Source organism: Gekko japonicus, unplaced genomic scaffold (genome assembly GCF_001447785.1).
Source record: "Gekko japonicus isolate JY-2015 unplaced genomic scaffold, Gekko_japonicus_V1.1 scaffold729, whole genome shotgun sequence".
In the NCBI taxonomy this organism is placed as follows: Eukaryota; Metazoa; Chordata; class Lepidosauria; order Squamata; family Gekkonidae; genus Gekko; species Gekko japonicus.
The window spans coordinates 447853-469448 of record NW_015175378.1 but is presented as its reverse complement, the minus strand read 5'-3'; the positions used below and the strand labels follow the sequence as shown (position 1 = coordinate 469448).

Here is a 21596-nt window from a genome sequence, read left to right as displayed (position 1 = left end):
GCATGGGGCGTGCATTAATGTTCTCGCAGGACAACATGGGGGCAGTCCCTTTAACCCCAATGCTGCACCCATGGCCAGATCAGCTAATCAGGGAATGCTTGAGGAGGAGGAGGGTCGCTTTGAGCATAGACAGGAGGATTTTGGGTAGAGGAAGACTTGTAGGATCAAGCGCCATTTTGTAGCATCTGCTGTGCATCTGCTTTCTGCCTGTGCTGGGGAAACATGTCTGCAAACTCAAATATGGCTGGAGTCTGTGATGTTTCCCGGAGGGAAAAAAACTCTAGACCTGTTGGCGGTGTTCGACACAGTCGACCATCAGTTACTGACCCACCGCATCGCCGACACTGGGATTCAGTGGCTTGCCTTGCAGTGGCTTGTCTCCTTCCTTCAAGGTTGGGGACAAAGGGTGGCTTCAGGGGATCAAACATCCCGGAGGCACCCGCTGACTTGAGGGGTCCCTTAAGGGCCAGTACTATCGCCAATGTTATTCCACATCTACAAACGCCCCCATGCCCAGATTGCCCAGAGACATAGGCTAGGGTGTCACCAATATGCAGAAGACACCCAGCTATATCTGTTGTTGGGCAGTCAGTCTGACTCTACCCCAGATGACCTGGATCGGGCGCTTCAGGACGTGGTGGGCTGGCTTAGGCTGAGCTGACTGAAATTGAATCCGACGACGACGGAGGTCCTGTGCCTGAGTCGGAGTGGATCGGGGGTAGGGATCCCACTACCAACCTTCAATGGGGTGCCGTTGGTGTCAGCGCCAAGAGTTAGGAGTTTGGGAGTGCTCCTGGATGCCGCCTTAACAATGGAGGCCCAGGCCTCTAGATATCTGGTACCCTATCTTAGATAAAATAGACATTGACACCTTTGATTTGGAAACTATATCTAAAGCCAAATACAAGTTGTTGGTATTTGGTTAGTCTAGATTTCCCCAGCGAGACTTTTTTAATAGACTTTTTATGCTAATATTCATTGTGTAATCATTGACAGAGAGTCGTCATTTTGTATTGTAGTTTTTTATATTAATAAATTAAAAAAACAACAATGGAGGCCCAGGTAGCAGCCACTGTCAAAGCAGCCTTTTACCATCTTCGGCTGATCAGGCAGTTGGTTCCCTTCCTCAAATGCAATGACCTGGAAACAGTGATCCATGCTATGGTCATCTAGAGACTAGACTACTGCAATGCTCTCTACATGGGGCTGCCATTGTCCCAAATCCGGAAGCTGCAGCTGGTGCAAAACATGGCAGCCAGGCTGCTGATGGGCCTCTCTGTATGAGAGCACATCCAGCCTGTGCTGAAGGCACTGCACTGGCTCCCAATAGCATACCGGATTCGTTTCAAGATGCTGGTTTTGACCTTTAAAGCCCTATATGGTCAGGGGCCTGCCTACCTGAGGGACCGCCTTTCTCCAGAGAGCACTGAGGTCAGAGTCACAAAACTGCCTGGCTCTCCCCGGTCTGAAAGACACCAGATTGGCCTTGACCAGGGACAGGGCCTTTTCAGTGGCGGCTCCATACTGGTGGAATGAGCTCCCGGAAGATATCAGGGCCCTGCGGGACCTTTTACAGTTCCACAGGGCCTGTAAAATGGAGCTCTTCCTCCAGACCTTCGATTAGGAGCCGCCACTAGCACCAACAAATGGACAGCACCTGAACTGCTAACAACTAAACGGTTAAGGCCCTCATGTTGAGAGCAACAAGAACAGCTAATGACATGGGTATGGCCACAGTGTACTCTCTACCACCTAACATAGCCTTGGAGACGCTACCAACATCTATATGCGACAGCACTTTACGTATAAATGTGATTGCTTGATTGAATTTTAGGTTTTTGCTTTGTCGAGGTATCCATGTTTTACTGTATTTAATTCTGTTATTTTTTAACCTGTTGTAAGCTGCCCTGAGCCCTGCCCACACAGGGAGGGCGGAATATAAAGCAAAAGTATAAATAAATAAATTGGGAACAAGAGGAAGCTCTCGCTGCCTGCCACTGAAGCATTGATGTGTTCGAGGTGTGATGTGTTTGTACCTTTAAGTAGGTGGTTCTCCATTATAATGGAATGTATTTAAACTGATACAATGGGGAGGGTCGGTTGACTCTCAGGTGGTGTAATGTTGTTCTTTGCCCTTAGTTCTTGGCATCTCCTTCTACCAAATAAAGCTGTTCCACAAACAACGACTGGGTGTTGTTGTTCATCAGATGAGGCATATGGCCACAGAACATTATGCGAGAGGATCTCAAGGCAAATGCACGTCTTGGGGCACAAAACATCAGCAACGGAATGCAGGACCAAGTCAAAAGCTCTGCAGCAAGATTACAAGAGAATGGTTGACCACAACATGAAATCTGGGACATCACTGATATCGTGTCCCTTTCTCACACAGCTCAATCACACCCTGTGGAAGGATGCCAGCACCTGCCCACCAAAACTAAATTTGAGCCTGAAGGTGAAATATGTGAAGCCAGCAATGGTGAGAGAAACTGAACCCGTCTCCATATTACTACTCTCTTGGCTTATTCCCCCCCCCCCGGTTAGGTTAGGTGTAAGGGGGAAACACAATAAAAATGATTCACCAATGGTCTCTCCCCGTTAGGTTAGCTAGAAATTATAAAGGGACTAATAGTTGTTGGTATTGTAATGAACCCCCTCATGGATCACTGCCTTGTCGTGGCGAGGGGGCTTGCATAGTTCAATGAGGCTATGGGCTATGCTGTGGAGGGCCACCCAAGACGGACAGGCCACAGCAGAGAACTCAGACCAAGCGTGATCCCCTGGAGAAGGAAATGGCAACCCACTCCAGTATTTTTGCCAAGAAAACCCCATGGACAGTATCAAAAGGCTAAAAGATATGACGGCGGAAGATGAGCCCCTCAGGTCGGAAGGTGTCCAGTATGCTACTGGGGAAGAGCAGAGGGCAAGTACAAGTAACCCCAGAAAGAGTGAAGCGGCTGGGCCAAAGCCGAAAGGACGCTCAGTTGTGGATGTGTCTGATGGTGAAAGGAAAGTCCGATGCTGCAAAGAACAATACTGCATAGGAACCTGGAATGTAAGATCTATGAATCAAGGTAAGCTTGACGTGGTCAAAAATGAGATGGCAAGACTGAACATCGATATCTTAGGAATCAGTGAACTAAAGTGGACAGGAATGGGCGAATTTAACTCAGAAGACCATTATATCTACTACTGTGGCCAGGAATCTCGTAGAAAAAATGGTGTGGCCTTTATAGTCAACAAGAGAGTGCAGGGGGCAGTACTGGGATACAATCTCAAAAATGACAGAATGATTTCGGTCCGATTCCAAGGCAAACCATTCAACATCACAGTAATCCAAGTCTATGCCCCAACCACTGACGCAGAAGAGGCTGAAGTGGACCGGTTCTATGAAGACCGAACAACACCTCCTAGAACTAACACCAAAAAATGATGTCCTCATCTCTGAAGGCAAGATGGCGACGCCGCAGGAAGCTTGTGCTCACGTTCCTGCAGGGAAAAACTGAAAATGAGCTTGAATGCACTTTTTACAATGAGCCAAGGAAATGCCAGAAGGTCAGTGGACTTTCTAAGCGGGGAGAGGGCTATAACATCACCCCACTCTGCACGCTCTGTCTCGGCATGATCCCAACTGGCCAAAACATCCCGGCCTGGCCTACCTGGCGTGAGCTCGCCTTTTGTGGCCTCAGACAGCCATGGAAGCCCTGTCAGGGCTGGTAGATTGAGCGGCGGTGCTGGAACGGGGCCCGACTGGAGCGGCGGCTTTCCAGGGAGTGGCAGCGATGTGGGAAGTACAGCTGGAACGGCTCCCTCCCAACGGCAGCTGAGTGTCGGTGACGACAGTGGCAGTGGCAATACCATTGAGCCTGTGGCCACTGGAGAAGGCACCTGGGACGGGCCTCTCCTTCTCAGGGCCCTCTGGTCTCCTGGTGAATGGGTTGGTGTAGTTGTGGCCGCGGACTGCAGACTGATGCTGTGCTGGCACAGGGAACGTCGAGGAGGAGTGTTGGATGACTGCATTGCCGTGGATCAGCGAGCCGGTCGGGAGGAGAAGAGCGATGGCCGGGGAGGTAGCTTGGGCTTCGGCTCCGTAGGCTGTGGAGAAAGGTTGGGCAGCGGGACCCTGGGGAACCCAAGCCCGCAGTTGGAGAAAGCTGAGGGAGTAGTGCCCTTAGCAGTAGGACTACGGAAAAGCAGTGACCAGGAGTCACCTGGGCGTAATTGCTGTCTCCACATCAGCTTCGGGGATGACCTGTTAGAACATGGACCATCAGAACTTTTGAGACATAATTTGGGAGATCTGTGGGGGCCGAGCTTGGAGATACTGCTCGGTAACCCTGAGGGCCAAAACAACAGTGGCCTCCTAGCAGTGATTGGGCGAACTATCAGCTGACCGGTGACCTCTAGTGGTGACAGGGTGAACTCTCCATTGTTGTCAGGGCGGCTGCTAAGATCGGACGCTGCCAGGAATAGGGATAAATGAGTGAGTGATGTGGCTTAGTAAAAAGGGGTGTATGAGTGCTGGTGGCTGTGTATGGTTGATGCCTGGCTATTAGTGAATGAATGCTGGGTGGAAGTGTTAGCTGAGTGGGAGTACTGGGGATAGGGTTATTTAATTTAATTGTATTAGGTGTTGTAATTTTGTATTGTTACTTCCTAGTGGACCAGTTGAGTTAGGAACATTGTTTTAGTAGCATTCTAGTTCTTAGCAATAGAGCATTATTAGTTTTAGCCGTTGGTTCAGGAGTGTTATGTGGACCATCCTGCCTGTTCTGACCTGGCAGTCTAAAGTGCAACGAAGATGGCCAGGGGAACTTAACTATGTTGGCGCAGCAAATTCTGGTGCTCTTGGGGAGGGGGAAGGTTAGTGGTGGGCCTAGGCATAATACTAAGGGAAGGACGCGGAGACTGGCGAATGACTCGGTGCCCTTCCAGCCTACGGCTCATCCCAAGGGTGGCTGGCAGTGGGGCCAGGATTGATAACCCCCCTCCATCGTTGGTGTTGTGCAATGCCAGGTCCCTAGCCCAGGTGTCTTGATTAAGTTAGAAACTAGATCTCAAATTGCCCTCCAGTCTCCTCGCCCACCCAGAAAATTACAGTAGCCAATCGCTAACTTCTTGGCTATGACAGAACACAGCGTCACAGGAAAGGCCCCCTGGACCTAGCTCCTCCTCTAGGCCCCCCGAATATAATCTAGAATGCACCCACAGTTCTCTCTCTCGAGCACTCTCTCTGAAACCCCCCCATCACTCTCTAACGTCGCCCTCTATAACTCTGCTTTACCTCTTAAAGCCCAGCTTTCTTTCCCGAATCCTACCCATTCCTCTTTACGTTCTAGAGAGCCAGTTTGGTGTAGTGGTTAAGTGTGCGGACTCTAATATGGGAGAACCGGGTTTGATTCCCCACTCCTCCACTTGCACTTGCTGATGTGACCTTGGGTCAGTCACAAGCTCTGGCACAGCTGTCCTTGAAAAAGAGCAGTTTGTGTCAGAGTTCTCTCAGCCCCACCCACCTCACAGGGTGTCTGTTGTGGGGAGGGGAAGGGAAAGGAGTTTGTAAGCCGCTCTGAGACTCCAAGTGAAGGGCGGGGTATAAATCCAATCTCTTCTTCTTCTCTTCTCTAGTATTGCGCAGCTAGAACTTCTTGGCACGTGGTCTTAGCTGGCCTGAGTCCATTTGCCATTCTTTTCTAATTTTCTCCCCATCCTTACCCCTTCGCTGGAAGTTTGGAGCCACGCAGTTGAAGCTAGGTAATTATACCCCAGAGCATCAACCATCATTTTCCTGCAAATTGCAACTGTGCTGAATTACTCTATCTTGATTTCTTAGTTCTTGTGTGCTGTGATTGTTGTATGTTATTGAGTGAAGTGTGTCAGTAAACTATCATTATTATTAAGGAAGTCTGCCTCAGTCTCTCATTGGGAACCTCGGAAACAGCGCCATCCTCCGTAAACATAGACTGTAGAATCCCGAAAATAATAGCTGTACCAGTTGCTTCTCTTTGAGAGCAATTCGGCTAACAGTAGTCCCATGTGGCGGCGGCTGGAGACCCTGGACCTTCTGGACCTGTGGGGAGATAGGGCACTCCAGACCGCCCTAAGACAGTCCCACAGGAACATAGACGTGTTCCAAGAGGTGGCCAGAGGGGTGGATGCCCGAGGCCATCAGCAGTCTGCAGAAGAGTGCCGTGCGAAAGCCAAGGACATGTGTCTCAAATATAAAAAGACCGTGACTCAGAATGCAAGCTTGGGTGGTAGCAGACATAAATGCCCCTATTTCTATATCCTTTATTTTTAAGCAACAGCCCAACTTTGTCAAATTACAACGTACATTTAGAAGGATGAAATCTTAACCTCATGGTCAAGCACCTGCATGATCATGCATAGCACTGGAGTAATTTGGACTAGAATGCCCCTTAAGACTTTCCCACCCAATACTCGCACTTATAAGATCCTGTTCCACCTTCTCTTTTAAAAAAATGAAAGGGTCTGATACTGGGGCAACAGAACAGCAGACTCACATCACTGTATTTGGCACTGGCCCCATCTTATCCAAGGCTGAATCAAGATTCCAGTCGTTGAAGGAAGCATGGTAGGTACTAGCACCATGTATCTGTCTTGTAATGCACAGGAGATGCTTGCCACTTCTTGAAGGATACTGTGGATAACCAACCACTGTGTGGCCAAGATGGATAGGGAAGAGACCACCACATCTGTACAACCCTGACTTTCAACCATTCTAAGCCAACTAAGGGGCTTCTATAAGTTTCAAGACAAAAATGCCACCTACCACACTCAGAACCAACCAGTCTAGTTATGATACACACTACTATATACCTTAGAAATCTTTCCGTCAGCCATTGTTCTAAGTCTACCACTGGGAGGAGGGGGGAATTACATATACCCCTTCCAGTAGACCCAAGGGAAACAAAACCAAAGTCGGGGGGGGGGGGAGCCTTCCTTTAAAAACTGAAGTACATAAAGTGCTTCTTGTAATGATAAGTTTGAGATGTACAGTCAGGCTCAAGTTGTGCAGTTCACAAAGCATGGAAGGAAAAAGAGAAAAAGATGACAGACATGAGTTCCAAGTAGTTAGAAGCAGAGAGGGTCACGTTTAACCTAGGACTAGGCTGGACTTTCCACCAGGGGGATTTCTCCTAGATGGTGCAGGGGCTACTGGGCTAGGAACAGGTGCAGCCGGCAGGGGCTTTTCTTCATTCAGGCCTGAAGCAGTTTCTATTTCAGCGTCGGTGTTTTCTGGAACTTCAACTTCTCCACCCTTTGGATCTATATAGTCGCCACACTCTGCATCAGTAGACTTTCTTCTTTGGGACCCAGGTGCTTCAGAACTTTCACTGATATCACTGGACTTGGCTGCTGTTGACCTAGCCCAGGAAGGTGGATTCTCCTCCGGAGTCCCAAAGATGTTGGATGCCATCTTGTTTCTTCTCACTGGTTGTTCTTTTGGCTCATCAAACCCACTCAAGGAGAAATTGGAACCACCACCCGGAGGGCGAAGAACCCTGGAGCTGCTCCGGCCATTGGGATCCATCCCTTTGCAAGTGGTGGAGGAAAACCAGCCTGAGAAAAGCGCCCGATAAAGAGGCTACCGGGAGATGATATTCCCATACCTCTACTCCCTGCGACTGCAAGAGACAACTGCAGTGGCCTCCACATGCCCCTATTATGAGGAACTCGACCAATTCCTCCACACGGAGAGACAGATATGGACAGCAGAGCTGCTGCAGATGTCAGAGCTGCTCCCAGCCCAAGCCACCTCCGGGGGGCCCTCCACCACCACCTCACAGCAGCCATCCCTGGATCTGCTCAGAGCGCTATTGGGTCTTGTAGCACCTGTCGCCCTCTCCGTTGTACCCACCACCCGGCTTCCGCATTCCCGTGACGACCGGGCATCCGTGGCCAGTTTCCGTTTGCACACATGAGCGGATGCTTGTTCATGCGCATGTGTGAACTATGGTGGGAATTAAAAAAAAACTCGCTTGCCACGGGAGCGGCGCCTAGCAATTGCTGGTGCGATCGCGCCGCACCGCTTCTTTGCCGCGCTGCAGGATGGTCGTGTGATCGGCACCTCTCCCCTACACACGGAACCTCGACGGAACCTCCATGGGACGTCTGGTTGCACAACCATGCGTTAGTTTGCCCCGGGGCTGACTCCCCCCCCCCGCATTTTCCTGCCCGTGTGACCGGAGCCATAATAAGTTATTATGAAGCCTTTCTGTTAGAAGCATTATTAGAAATAGAAGGAGGAAATCGGAAATGGGTTAGGTTTGAAAATGAAGCAAATAAAGGAGTAGGAAGATTTAGTATTTTTACAAATAAAAGTTGAATATGGGGCCTAGGAACCCTACAGCACCCAGTATCGGAGGCAACCCCGTCCAGCTTTCTTTTCTAGGTATTGAAGAAGACACAAGAAGAATATAATAGAATATGATATAGAGGAAGTTGCATGCTGGTATTATAAGCGGGTAATAAAAGGAAATAAGAAAAAGATGAGAGTATAAACAAGATTGCGATTAAGTTATAAACAGGCAATATGTCACCTCAATGGTTGTTGATTTTTTTTTAGTTTCAAAAGGAGTATAATATATTTGGAAAGAATATCCGTATGACATTGTAACATATACTCAATAAAAATATTAATTAAAAAAATAGCTTGGAGGAAGTGGCAGTCAAAATGGTTAAAACGAACATCTAGACGGGCCCTACTAGAAACGTTAGAAGAGGTAGGTGTAGATTACAGATGTTGGGAATTACTCAAACAAAAAGGGTTCAGTAGAATACAGGACTTGCTGTCTACGAACACTTTAAAACCAAAACACTGGTTAAAAGTTGCAGGCTTATATAAAAAGATTAAAAATAATTGAAAATAGCAACATGGATATAGAAGAACCGATAGAAGAGATAAATTAATGGAAAAAACTAAAAGAGGAATAGCGGAAGTAATATACAAGAAAATGGTTTCAGATAAAGAAGGAATAATAGGCCACCTCCAAGGAAAATGGAGTATAGATACCCAAATAACAGAGCAGAAAGCAAAAAAGTTAATGGAAGGAATTAAGAGAATAAAAATACACCAGTTTAGGGAAATGGAACTAAAATTCTATACCAAATGGTACAGAACTCCAGCCACCTTAGCTAACATGTTCTCAGGGCTAAGCCCGAACTGTTGGCATTGTAAACGTGTGAAAGGATGGTACTCCCACATGTGGTGGGAATGCCCCGAGGTTACAAAATTATGGAAAATTATACTAAGAGTGATAAATGAGCTTTTTAAGGTAAAGCTGAATATAGATTTTGATCTGATGACGATGAGCCCTCTAGGTAATGAGACAATAAAGAAAAAACCCCAAGACTTATTGAAAGCAATGATATTAGCCGGCAAAGCAGTGATAGCATTAGGGTGGAAAGATAAAAGTAAATGGACAGAAAGAGCTTGGCATAATTATCTGTTTGATTTTGTCCAGTCAGATATAATGACAATGGCCCAGGATTGACCATGGGAAGATAAAACATCGAGGATCAAGGAAAAATGGATAAAAGAAGAACAGATATTCAGTGGAAGCTACAGGCCCCTGTGTTCCTGGCTGAAAGTTAAAGACTAGACTGAGGGGGGAGGGAATAGGGAGAAAATGTTAAAATTACCAAAAAAGGAACAATGAAAAGATGATATTGTATACTTTAAATAGCAAAAAAATTACTATTAAAAATATTACTATTTTTAGGTTTTAATTTAGCTGCCAAATACCTTACTATCCAATTAGGGACATGCATTAATGGATGAAAGAGATTCCCCCTGCACCTAGCTTTTATTAATTGTTACTGGCCAATGTTTTAATTAAGCAGATAAAGAGAACAAGGCTTAGCTATGTGGCCTATGGGAGCCCTGAAAGCCCTGGGTGACTTGACAGAACTTGACAGAAGAGAAGAGTAGAAAATAACACGGAAACAACAGGAAAAAGTGAAACATGATAGAGAAGAAATAAATATACAAAACACCAATAAAACAAAATAATAAATATAAAGAAAATAATACCTACCATAAGATCATACAAAAAGACTAACTGAACAACCACTGTTACTGAAGTGAGACAAACATATCTATACAGAGTAAACATTAAGAGTAGTCAGATACAACTGAATAGTGAAAATAAAATAAAATAAATAAATTTTTGCAAAGATGGCCACAGGGTCAGAGAAAAAAGTTTTTACGCCCCCTGGGCAAGGAGGTTTGTCACAACTTAAAGCAGGAGTAGTGCAAGTATCAATGACTGATTTACAGGCAATGATGCAAAATTGCCTAACCCAAGCCTCTGAACATACAGCAGAACTTATAAAAAAAGAGTTGGCCCCAATGCAAAATAAAATGGAAGAGATCTCATTGCAAATTAAAACAGAAACAGAAGAAATAAAAAGTGAGATTGCCAAAATAGTTCAAAACTCTAAAGAGCTAGAGGATAAGGTGGAGGATCTTGATCATGAAGTACAAGAAATAAAATCAAAAACAGAGAAAATAGAGGATACATTGATTGGTCTGGAAATGGAGACGGCAGGAACCATATTAAGATTTCAGAACATACCAGAACAAATAAACCAAAATTTGAGAGAAGAGCTGATAAATAATATAGCTGAACAGTTTAAGATAAGTGATGCAAAAGAACTTGCAGCTGATATAGACACGGTTTATAGGAAGAATTCTGCGTATACGAAAAAATATAAACTACTTAGAGAAGTCCAGATGAAATTCAATAAAAAAACAAGAAGAGATCAAATCCTCTTATAAGGCAAATACAAATAAACTAATAATAGAGGGAGAAGAAATAAGGATCCTGAAAGACATTCCATGGAGAGTCAGGGAAAGGCGGCGTACTTATGAGATCTTGATGAGACTATTGAACCAAAAACAAGTTCAATATAGGTGGTTAATACCGGAAGGTTTGTTGTTTACGTATAAAACTAGACGATACAAAATAAGATTCACTTTTCAAACTAGAAAAAAATTTTGATAAAGAGGGACAGGATTTAGGTTGGGAGAAAGAATATGAGGAAAGAAGAGGAAAAAGAGGGGATGGAAAAGAAGATGAGGAGGAAGAAGAGGAGGAAGAGGAAGAAGAGGAAAAAGAGGGAGAATTACAAAACACATTGTTACTAACACATCTTAATAGAGGATCAAAAAGAGAAACAGAGAAAAAGAAAAAACAAGTACTTAGGTTTAAAACCGAATCACAAATACGCACGAGATTGCAACTGAAAAATATTGTAAGGGCAAAGAAAGATAAACAAGATGGCCACTAAAAACTTAAAACTGTTATCAGTTAATGTCAATGGGTTGAATAATCCACAAAAAAGACAAAAAACCTTTCATCAACTAACAAAAATGCAGGCAGATGTTATCTGCCTCCAGGAAACTCATATAAAAGAAGAACATGTAAAATATATAGAATATAAAAAGTTAGGTTTGCCATTTGTTGCAGCAGATAAGGCAAAAAAAAAGGGGAGTGGTGACATATGTTAAAGAAAGGCTACATCCAATATTGAAATATAAATCAAAGGATGGAAGGATCGTGATAGTAACAATTAGAAAGAACGCAAAAGAACTTTGGATTGTAAACATCTATGCCCCTAATCAAAACCAAGAAGTATTCTTCAAGGAACTTAAAAATGTATTAGTAAGGGAGAATCCAGAAAATATATGTATATTAGGTTACTTCAATGCAGTCCTGGACCCAAAAGAAGATAGGAAAAAGATAGACTTTTGGACTAAAGTCCATGGAGACATGCAAAAAATACTAAAATTTTCCTTTAAAAAAGCACCTGAGATTCTGCTTTTAGGACTTAAAATGGAAGAACTAAACGTGAAGAAAAAGACTCTATTCTGGTATTTAATAACAACTGCGAGAATGGTTTATGCACAATGTTGGAAACAAGAGAAAATACCAGAAATAGAAGATTGGATACAAAAAGTTCTGTTCATGGCAGAAATGGACAAAATAACAAGAAAATTAAACAACAAAGAAGACCAAGAATTTTTTGAAAAATGGGATGACTTCAAGATTTATTTAGAAAAAAACTGGGATGTAAAACGAAATTTACTTTGTTTAGATCAATATTAAGTATAAGATTGTTATCTTGGAATGTATAAGACTTTTGGAGCACAGGGGAAACGCATTGCGGGAAGTCACTGGAGAGGAGGGAGGGGGAAGGGAAACTGACTATAAGAAAGTTGTATTGAATATGTGAAATATATTAAGAAAAATAAAAGTTTCTTGACCAAAAAAAAAAAAGTGAACAATTTAAACTTCAAGCCTTTGCCGACGACTTGGTCTTTATAATGGAAGAACCAAGGACTTCTATTGCACACCTAATGAAACAAATACAAGAATATGGGGCGATAGCAGGATTAAAGATTAATGTTAAGAAAACGAAGATACTAACAAAAATTGTGATAAGAAGGAAATAACCAAGATTCAGCAAATTACAGAGATGGAGGTAGTAAGCAAAATAAAATATTTAGGCATTACAATAACAAATAAAAATATACAATTATATGATAATAATTATAAAGTACTAGTAGAAGAGATTAGGAGAGATTTACAGAAGTGGCAAGAGCTACACATTTCGTTTATGGGTAGAATTGCTACGATAAAAATGTCCATTTTACCACGCTTCTTGTTCTTAGCACAAACCATTCCAATACTCAAAAACAACAAAATTTTCAAAAAATTAGATCAAATAATAAGGAAATTTATCTGGCAAGCAAAAAGATCAAGGATTAAACTGAAACTATTAAGAGATAAAAAGGAAAGAGGAGGACTTGGTATCCCAGATTGGCAACTTTATTATAAAGCTGCAGCGATGGGGTGGATAAGAGACTGGCTGCTATTAAAAAACGAGAGAATACTACAACTGGAAGGTCATGACCTATACATGAGTTGGCACGCCTATGTATGGTATGACAAAGATCAGATACAACAACACTTTCACAATCATATATTAAGAAGCGCATTAAACAAAATCTGGAGGAATATACAAGAAACATTTTATGACAAGATACCAGGATGGGTCTCACCATTGGAAGCGTTTATACACCCGAATTTGCTGAGTGGAAGCAAGAAAGCCAGTTATGGAGTACTATTAACGAAGGGAAAAGAATTAAAATCCTTTGAAACCCTACAAGAGCTAAACATTAACTTAACAATCTGGGGGGGAAATCAGTTAAAATCAAGATTTGCCAAAGATAAAATAAGAGACTTCGAAACAACGATATCGGAATTAGATAAAATCTGGCTCTCAACATCTGACAAATTAATACAAAAACTATACAGTTTTTTACTAAAGGAAGACATGAAGGAGGAAATCATAAAGCCAAATATGAGGTCATGGACGAGAGATATAGGTCAGGAAATAAGTATAGAAAAATGGATTAAAATGTGGAAATCAATAAAATTACTTTAGGCATGAGGGCTCATTTTATCATATGTGGTGGACTTGTGAGAAAGCTGTAGACTTTTGGACAAAAGTCCACAATGAAATGCAAAAAATACTGAAATGTTCTTTTAAAAAAGCACCGGAAATTCTGCTTTTGGGACTCAAAATGGAAGAAGTCAATACGACTAAAAAAACTTTACTCTGGTACCTGATAGTGACAGCGAGAATGATTTATGCTCAGTTTTGGAAGACGGAAAAGGTACCAGAGGTTGAAGAATGGATACAAAAAGTTCTGTTCATGGCACAAATGGATAAGATTACAAAAAAACTGAATAACAAAGAAGACGATGAGTTTTTTGGAGAATGGAATGATTTTAAAATTTATCTGGAAAAGAACTGGGATGTGAAACAAAACTTAATATGTTTAGATCAATATTAAGTCAAACGATGTTATCTTTAGATTGTAATGATGAAAAACTGATATTGTTGATGATATGAAGTAATTTGGAGCAGGGGTGGAAGCATTGTGGGAAGCCATTGGAGGGAGGGGAGGAACTGGGAATGGGGTAGACAATTGACAGAATGAAATGATTTAATCTAATCTTACATGTTGTATTCCTGAGAAAAATAAAATTTGTTTACCAAAATTACTTAAAGCTGTCTCATATAAAGAAAATATCCTCAAAATGTTTTACCGCTGGCACTGGACACCAGATAAAGTGGCAAAATGCTACAAAAATGCATCGGGCAATTGCTGGCGATGTAAGAAAAATGTTGGTTCCTATTTGCACGTGTGGTGGAGATGCGGAAAAGTAGTTAAATTTTGGGAAACAGTACAAAAACTAATATTAGAAATAGTGGAAATAGATTTGAAGTTAGACCCAGAAATATATTTACTGAATATATTACCAGAAGGGATTAAATATAACGACAAATGCGTAATATTTTACATTCTTACCAGCGCCAGAATTCTGTTGGCAAAATGCTGGAAATCGGAACAAACACCAAGTAGGGAAGAATTATGGAAACAAAAGAAATGGATAAATTAAATATGGTATTGTTGGCAAAAGATGATAATTTGTTTTTTAAAAGATGGCAGAAAGTAGATACCTGGATTGAAATAAATGTATAAAGAATCTCCAAAGAATGTTATGTATACAGAAAAAATGTTGGTATTGTTTGTGGTGGAAATTACGAAAATAAACGTGTTTTTTTTTAAAAAAAAGAATTTACAATACGCAAGCAGAGTCCTTGGAATAGGGAGACTCAGGTATTACAACTGGTGCTCCATTTGTCAAAGTGTAACACTCTGGATTTAATCAGTTTACATGCAGAGAAGTATCCATTTACTTTAAAGTCTCAAAAGACAGTCTGTGCAATCTATCATTGAATTATTTTTGCCAAAAACTCCGGAAACCATCTTTTACAAGTAAATGTAAATAACACTATGAAGAATGAATAAATATTAACTTAAGAATAAACGTTACAATCCAGGCTTTAGCTTCTAATAATGGTTCCACAAATTTCAACCAGATAGCTGGAGTTTTGCACAGAGTGTCAAATGTATAACTATCTGCCCACTGGACAGAAGTCTTGGGTGTGTGCCTGGTGCAAGGAGCTCCTGGTTCTCAGGGAGTGAATTTGCACCCCTGAGGCCAAGATGGCTGCCCTGGAGAAGCAGAAACAGTCAGCCAAACACATGGAGAAGACTCCTGGGGACTTGTTAGATATGTCCCACTCTAAAAATGGCAGCCCCACCACTGTCACGGAGCACGAGGGTCGAGAGGAAACAGGGCTCTGTGCTGAGGATAAGGGGAATGTGCCCATAGAAGGGACCTCTTCTTCAGTTGGTGAACAGGTATTCTTTCACACCAAGGAACCATCCCTGGGCAAGGAGGGAAGGGGGCTCTTGGTAGTTGGTGATTCAATCCTTAGGCAGGTAGACAGCTGGGTGGCAAACCCACGTACTGACCGTATGGCGACTTGCCTGCCTGGTGCGAAGGTAGTGGACAATACATGTGTTCTAGATAGACTGGTAGACAGTGCTGGGCAGGAGTCAGTGGTCATGGTACATGTTGGCACCAATAATGTGGGGAAATGCAGTCATAAGGTCCTGGAGGAAAAATTTAGGCTGCTAGGCAGGAAACTCAAGGCCATGACCTCAGAAAGTGGGCTGTTCCTGTCACAATTTTTTTTTAAATTCCAGCAGGATATTGGCCCATGAGTGAGACTAAGACTCTTCAGCTGGAAGGACTGAAGCAAACCTATTTCTCTGGGACATCAAGAGGAGGAGAAATGATGATTTACCAGGTGCCTGAGACGCAAGTGCATGGATGAGACAATGGTGTAGGGGGGAAGGGTCCCCTACAGGGAGAGCGGGATAAAATCTAAATTAAATAAATAAATAAATAAAATAAAATTTGTTAGACACTGGGATGCTTTTTTTGGAACAAGAGGGAGCTGTACAAAAGAGACAGTCTCCACTTGTCCCAAGAAGCGGTGGCGCAGTGTTGGATCCCAAGCATTCAAAACAACTCCACGTTTAAGAACAAAGCAAGGTTTATTTCAAAGCGTTGGTTTAACCAGAACAGGCCATTGTTAGGAATAACTACAGGTGACCAGGGAAGGCATAATAAAGACATTTGAACCAGGTAAGGACCAATGAGCCCATTTCCCGCTGGCGGGAATAGAACTTACAATTCGCGCCCATTGCATGGGAACGTAACAGTTCTATAATGTCAACACAGGTTCTGTTCACATGCTAGATACCCAAAACACTCTAGGCAAAACTTTCCTCCTACTACCAGCTGCACGACCTTGGCGAGTTCCGCGGACTACAAAACATAACTCAAGCAAACAAGGATGGAGGGGGGGGGGATGGAGAGGGATACTACACAGGAACCGGAATGACAATGGCAGCTAGCTGACACGCAGGCAGTAAGTGCAGCCTGCATTAACATCTGCCTGAACAGCTTCGGCTGTTCGAGCCCCACTGCGGCCGGAGTGAGCTCCCGGCCTACGTCCCAGCTCCCACCCACCCAGCGGCTTGAAAGTCCATTAAAGGGTGACTAGATAAATGGGTACCTGCTAATAGAGTGGGGGGGGGCACCCGTCCCTTGTGTAGCGGCGGTGGCGAAATGGTGAGCGGCAGCGGGGGAAAGAATATGGCGGCGGCTGGCGAGGTGAAAGGCGAACGAAAGGAGGCCGGACCAACAAGCGCGGAGGCGGAGTGATGCAGGCCGGAGCCTGCTTGGACGGAGACTGTGAGCATGCAGGGAAGTGTGAGTGCTTCAGGCCCAGAAACGAATTTGCAACAGCCGGAAGGAGGAACCTCAAAGACCAGCGCTGGAGTGGACGCCGCCGGACTACCTCCTGCAAGGCAGCAACAACAAAGATCCGCTACACAGAAAGGGTGCCTGGTAGGCTGTCACGTCCCCTACATGTATGTGGCCCTAGGTTTAGGATTGTATGAATTGGAACATGTAAGCCGCTCAGAGCCCTTAGGGGGGTGAGCAGGATACAAATTGAAATATAAATAAATAAATAAATAAGAAGGAACCAGGCTGCTGGCATTTAAAATCAACAAGGCAGCAGAGCAGTTTTTAAACTGAATATTTGGGGAAAGCCAACAGGAGATGAAAAATCTCTGGTTCAGGATGGCTCATTTCAAAGAGATGAAGGGGTAGCTGTTACTTTTCTACAGGGAAATTGATTAGAATTGTCCACTGAGACTGTGACAAACAATATGGACTGCCTGGCAAGGTCTTGAGGCAGAAGGAGGAAGGTTGCGGACCTAACATAGAAGTGTCCAAGGTAAAATTGGGGAGTTGGAATGCTTCTGTGCATACTGGCATTTTGTCTGTGTGAGTGCTCTTGAGGCATACGCCACTGGTGTTTGCTTTCAAAGTATCTGAGAACTGGGCTTTCTTTTAATAGCTCTATTTAGAGCTTTACTGTTATCATGAGGGCTTGTCCATCAATGTGGCAAAATCCAAGGCCATAGTATTCACCAAAAGGAAAAAGGAAAAAGGGGAAAACCTTCAAATGGGACATAGCAGGCCAACCTATGGAACAGGTCAATTTAAATATCTGGGAATCCACTTTGAAGCGTCTCTTACTTGGAAAACACACTTGGATCTAGCAAGGAACTCAGCTTTAGAGAGTAGGGAAGACAATTGTAAAACACTTCTACTCATCAGGAAGCCGATTTGTCCCCTCTGCCTTAAAAATATTTAATGCTAAGGTTCTAAATTCCTGTGTAGTGTGGAAATTTGGATTCAGGCCGCCTCTGAAAAAAAATGGATTCCATCCAGTAGGACTTTTTCCGATGCTTATTGGCTACTCTTAGACGTGTCTCAGGCATAGCACTGAGAGCGGAACTAGGCGAATTATCAATGGAAGCTAGGGCTTGGATTAAAGCATTTATGTAAACCATCCTGAGCCTGCCTTGGCAGGGAGGGTGGGGTAAAAGTTGAAGTAATAAATAAAGTCTGAGCTTGGGCTTATCCAGGTATATACACATTACAGCCAATGGGGTCTACTACTGGAAAAGAAAACAAAATGCGTAGAAATAACAAATGATATGATTAAAAATACAAAAACTAAAGACATTAGAAGACAAATTTAAAAATCTGTAAGGAAACTGGATGTTACAAGTACATCTATTAGGGCGTGTAGGGTATGTTCGACACTTCATCTGGGAATTGCCCTCCCAATGCAACTGCTGAAATATTTGTATCAATTGACAGGCCCAAAACTAAGAAGAGCTTTTACTTTGGCAAGACTGAACATTCTTCCCTCAGCAGTTTTGGAGGGCAGATATAATAAACTACCATACTCAAACAGAACATGCAGATGCTCATATCCAGGAGTCGTTTCGTAGAAGAAGAGCTAGGGGAACTCATTAGCATAACTCATTAGCATATGCCACACCCCTGGCATCATAAGGCCCGGCGGTGGACCTGCAAGGCCGGCGGGAGTGCGAGGAAGCCCCGCCAAGGCCCTCCCTGGCCCCAGGCAGGCAGGGGTGGGGAGAGGCAGGGAGGAAGCAACTTACCCTCCCTCTTCTCCTGCCTCCTCCTGGCTGAATGAGGGCCAGAAGCGGGGCGGCCAGAAGCAGGGGGTGTGGCTTCGTCGTGTGCCCCCCCACTCCTCACCCGTGGGAACTGCGATCCCCCACGTTCCCCCCCAAAATGACCTCTGCTCATATCATACAATTGAAACCATTGAACATAAGATTATGGAGTGCCCTACATTCAATGAGATGAGGGCTAATTTAATCACCCCTTTACTCAAAGATAGGGAACTGCTAAATGTGCAAGCCCCTGTGTCATGGCTACTATCGGATACCAATGATCATGTCACCCTCTCAGTGGCAAAATTCATAAGCACAATAATCAAATATAAGAGAAATAATAATGAGTAAGGTCTTTTAAAATATTTTCTTTGGTTCTAATTTCTGCTTAAGGTGACAGCCGTATGAGCAGTACTAGATGGACAGAGGTGGAATGCTTGGTGTCAGGGGAAAACAGACATTGTGGGTATTTCAGAAACTTGGTGGGGGTATTTCAGAAACTCGGCTGGTGCGGCAGTTGGTTCCCTTCCTCGACCGCAGTGACTTGGCCACAGTGATCCACGCGACATCACCTCGAGGCTAGACTACTGCAACGCTCTCTACATGGGGCTGCCTCTGTCGCAAATCCGGAAGCTGCAGCTGGTGCAGAATGCTGCGGCCAGGCTGCTGATGGGTCTTCCTAGTAGGGACCACATCCGGCCTGTGCTGAAAGCGCTGCACTGGCTGCCGATAGCGTACAGGATTCGCTTCAAAGTGCTGGTTCTTACCTTTAAAGCCCTAAATGGCCGGGGTCCAGCATACCTCAGGGACCGCCTTTCCCCATATGTTCCCCCGCGAGCACTACGGTCTGGGACGCAATACCTCCTGGCTATGCAAGGTCCCAAGGAGACCAGGCTGGCTGCTACCAGGGCCAGAGCCTTTTCAGTGGCGGCTCCTACCTGGTGGAACGAGCTCCCGGTGGAGACCCGGGCCCTGCGGGACCTCACACAGTTCCGCAGGGCCTGCAAGACGGAGCTCTTCTGCCAGGCATTTGAGTAGGAGCCGCCACTACTGTACCATCATTATGATCTGGCCCTGGAAGAAAGATCGATAGCACTAAGCGGAACAGATGGCACTGAGTGGATATAACAGCATTAATACACCATCTTTATGGTAATTTAATTTGAACATCAAGAGCACTTAATAATGCCGAAATCTGTTGATTGATTTTAAAATGTTTTTAATTGTTTTATGTGAGGCTTGTGCCTGATTGTGAGCCACCCTGAGCCTGCGCTGCAGGGAGGGAGGACTATAAACCAAATTTATAAATAAACTAGGGAGCAAAGCCCATTGTGGGCGGAGACCGGAGACAATGGCCTCCTAGACAGGTAGGGTGGGTGGGTGGCGAAAGAAAGGAAGAGAGCAGGGCCGGCCTGAGGGGTTTGTGCGCCCTAGGCGAGGCTGCCTCGTGGCGCCCCCCTCGGATGCCAACCTCCCAGTGGGGCCTGGAGACCTCCCAACTGGTCGCCTGGGGGGTGAGAGAGCCTGTGAGGTAGGTGGGGCTCAGAGAGCTCTCCGGAGTGGAGAGAGGCCGCAGGAGGAGGAGGGAAGAGGGAGGAGGGGCGGCAGGCCGGAGAGCGGGGAGGGGAAGGGAAAGGAGTTTGTAAGTCGCTCTGAGACACCTTTGGGTAGTGAAGGGCGGGGTATAAATCCAATCTCTTCTCTTCTTCTTCTTCTACTGTTCCCCGCTCCCTTTCCTGCCATGTCACATAGGCGCGGCGACTCTGCCCCATCCGCGCTGGGCCAGGAGGCGACGGTGCGGCCTTGGCCGGAGCAGCGCGGCAGCCCCGAAGGCAGCAGCAAGCTGTGCTGTGCGGGTGCCAGGCTGAAGAGGAGGAGGTGGCGGCGGTAGACGGAGCGAAGGGAGGCAGGAGAGCGCCCCCCCGGCTGGTTGGTCGGTCGGGCAGCTGGCTGCCTACGAGTGCACACCCCCCTGACACAGGCTGAAGAGTCGGAAGCGGGAGCAGGGAGGAGGGGCCAGCAGGCAGGAGAGTGCGGGCCCCTGGGCGGCCGGTCGTCTGCCTCCGAGCGCGCCCCCCCCTGAAGAGTCGGAGGCGTGAAGCTGCGTCTGAGGTGGGAGTTAGGGGACATGGCCAATGGACGCCGGGGAAGGTTTTGAGGGACAGTTCAGCCGGCGAAACACTGTGGGTGTGCATTTTCTCTCCTCTGCGTGAGTCTGCGTCTTATTCAATTATATATAAGGGCGAGATGAATGAATGAATGAATGAGGAAATTCAGTGGGATACAGTGATTCCTGGTTATGAATTATATCGGAAGGATGGGGGGGGAGGGTTGGAGGTGGGGTGGCTCTGTATGTCAGATAAGGTATACAGTCCAGTAAGACTGAGAAGGTAAGAGAATTAGATTTGCTTCTGGAAATGCTATGGGTCAAAGTGGTGGGCCAAAAGGAAGCTTAACACTGGTTTTTTATTGCCCACTAGATCAAAAAATAGAGGAGGATTATAAAATGATGAATGAATTAAAGATAGCAGCTAGACAAAATAAATGTGTCGTAATAGGTGATTTTAACTACCCACACACTGACCAGTTGTTAAAGGATTTAATAGGCCAATCTGATAATTATAAGTGCTTCTTTCCTCAAAAAATGCTGTAACTGTTGAAATAGTGGCAACTTTTTTTGTATCTGGCTTCCAAAAAGCGAGATTTGTGTTAACTATATTGAGTACTTCTTATGTCTTGTATTCTCCTTAGTGTATAATGCCAATAAAGGTTTGTTGTTTCTAGGCAGATGCATGCCCTTGGCAACAGGAGATCTCCAGAAGAATGCAGGACCAAATCTAAAGCGTTGCTGCAGGAATACAGACGCATGATTAATCATAATGCAAAATCAGGGAGTGATCCAGTATCGTGCGCTTATTTTGACTTGCTGGATCGCATTCTGCGTAATGACCACAGCGTGCTTCCCCCGGATCTTAAAAAGAGCTCCAAAGTCAAGTTCTACAAACCAAAAAGAAGCAACAAAGAGAACATACAAACACCAGTATCAGAGGATCATTTCAACTCTGACCTTATGACT

The 21596-nt window shown here is 44.7% G+C and overlaps 1 pseudogene; it reads right to left on the bottom strand.

Moving 5' to 3' along the window:
• Positions 1-6883: 6883 nt before the first annotated feature.
• On the bottom strand, positions 6884-20650 carry LOC107122453 (annotated as a pseudogene).
• Positions 20651-21596: the final 946 nt, after the last annotated feature.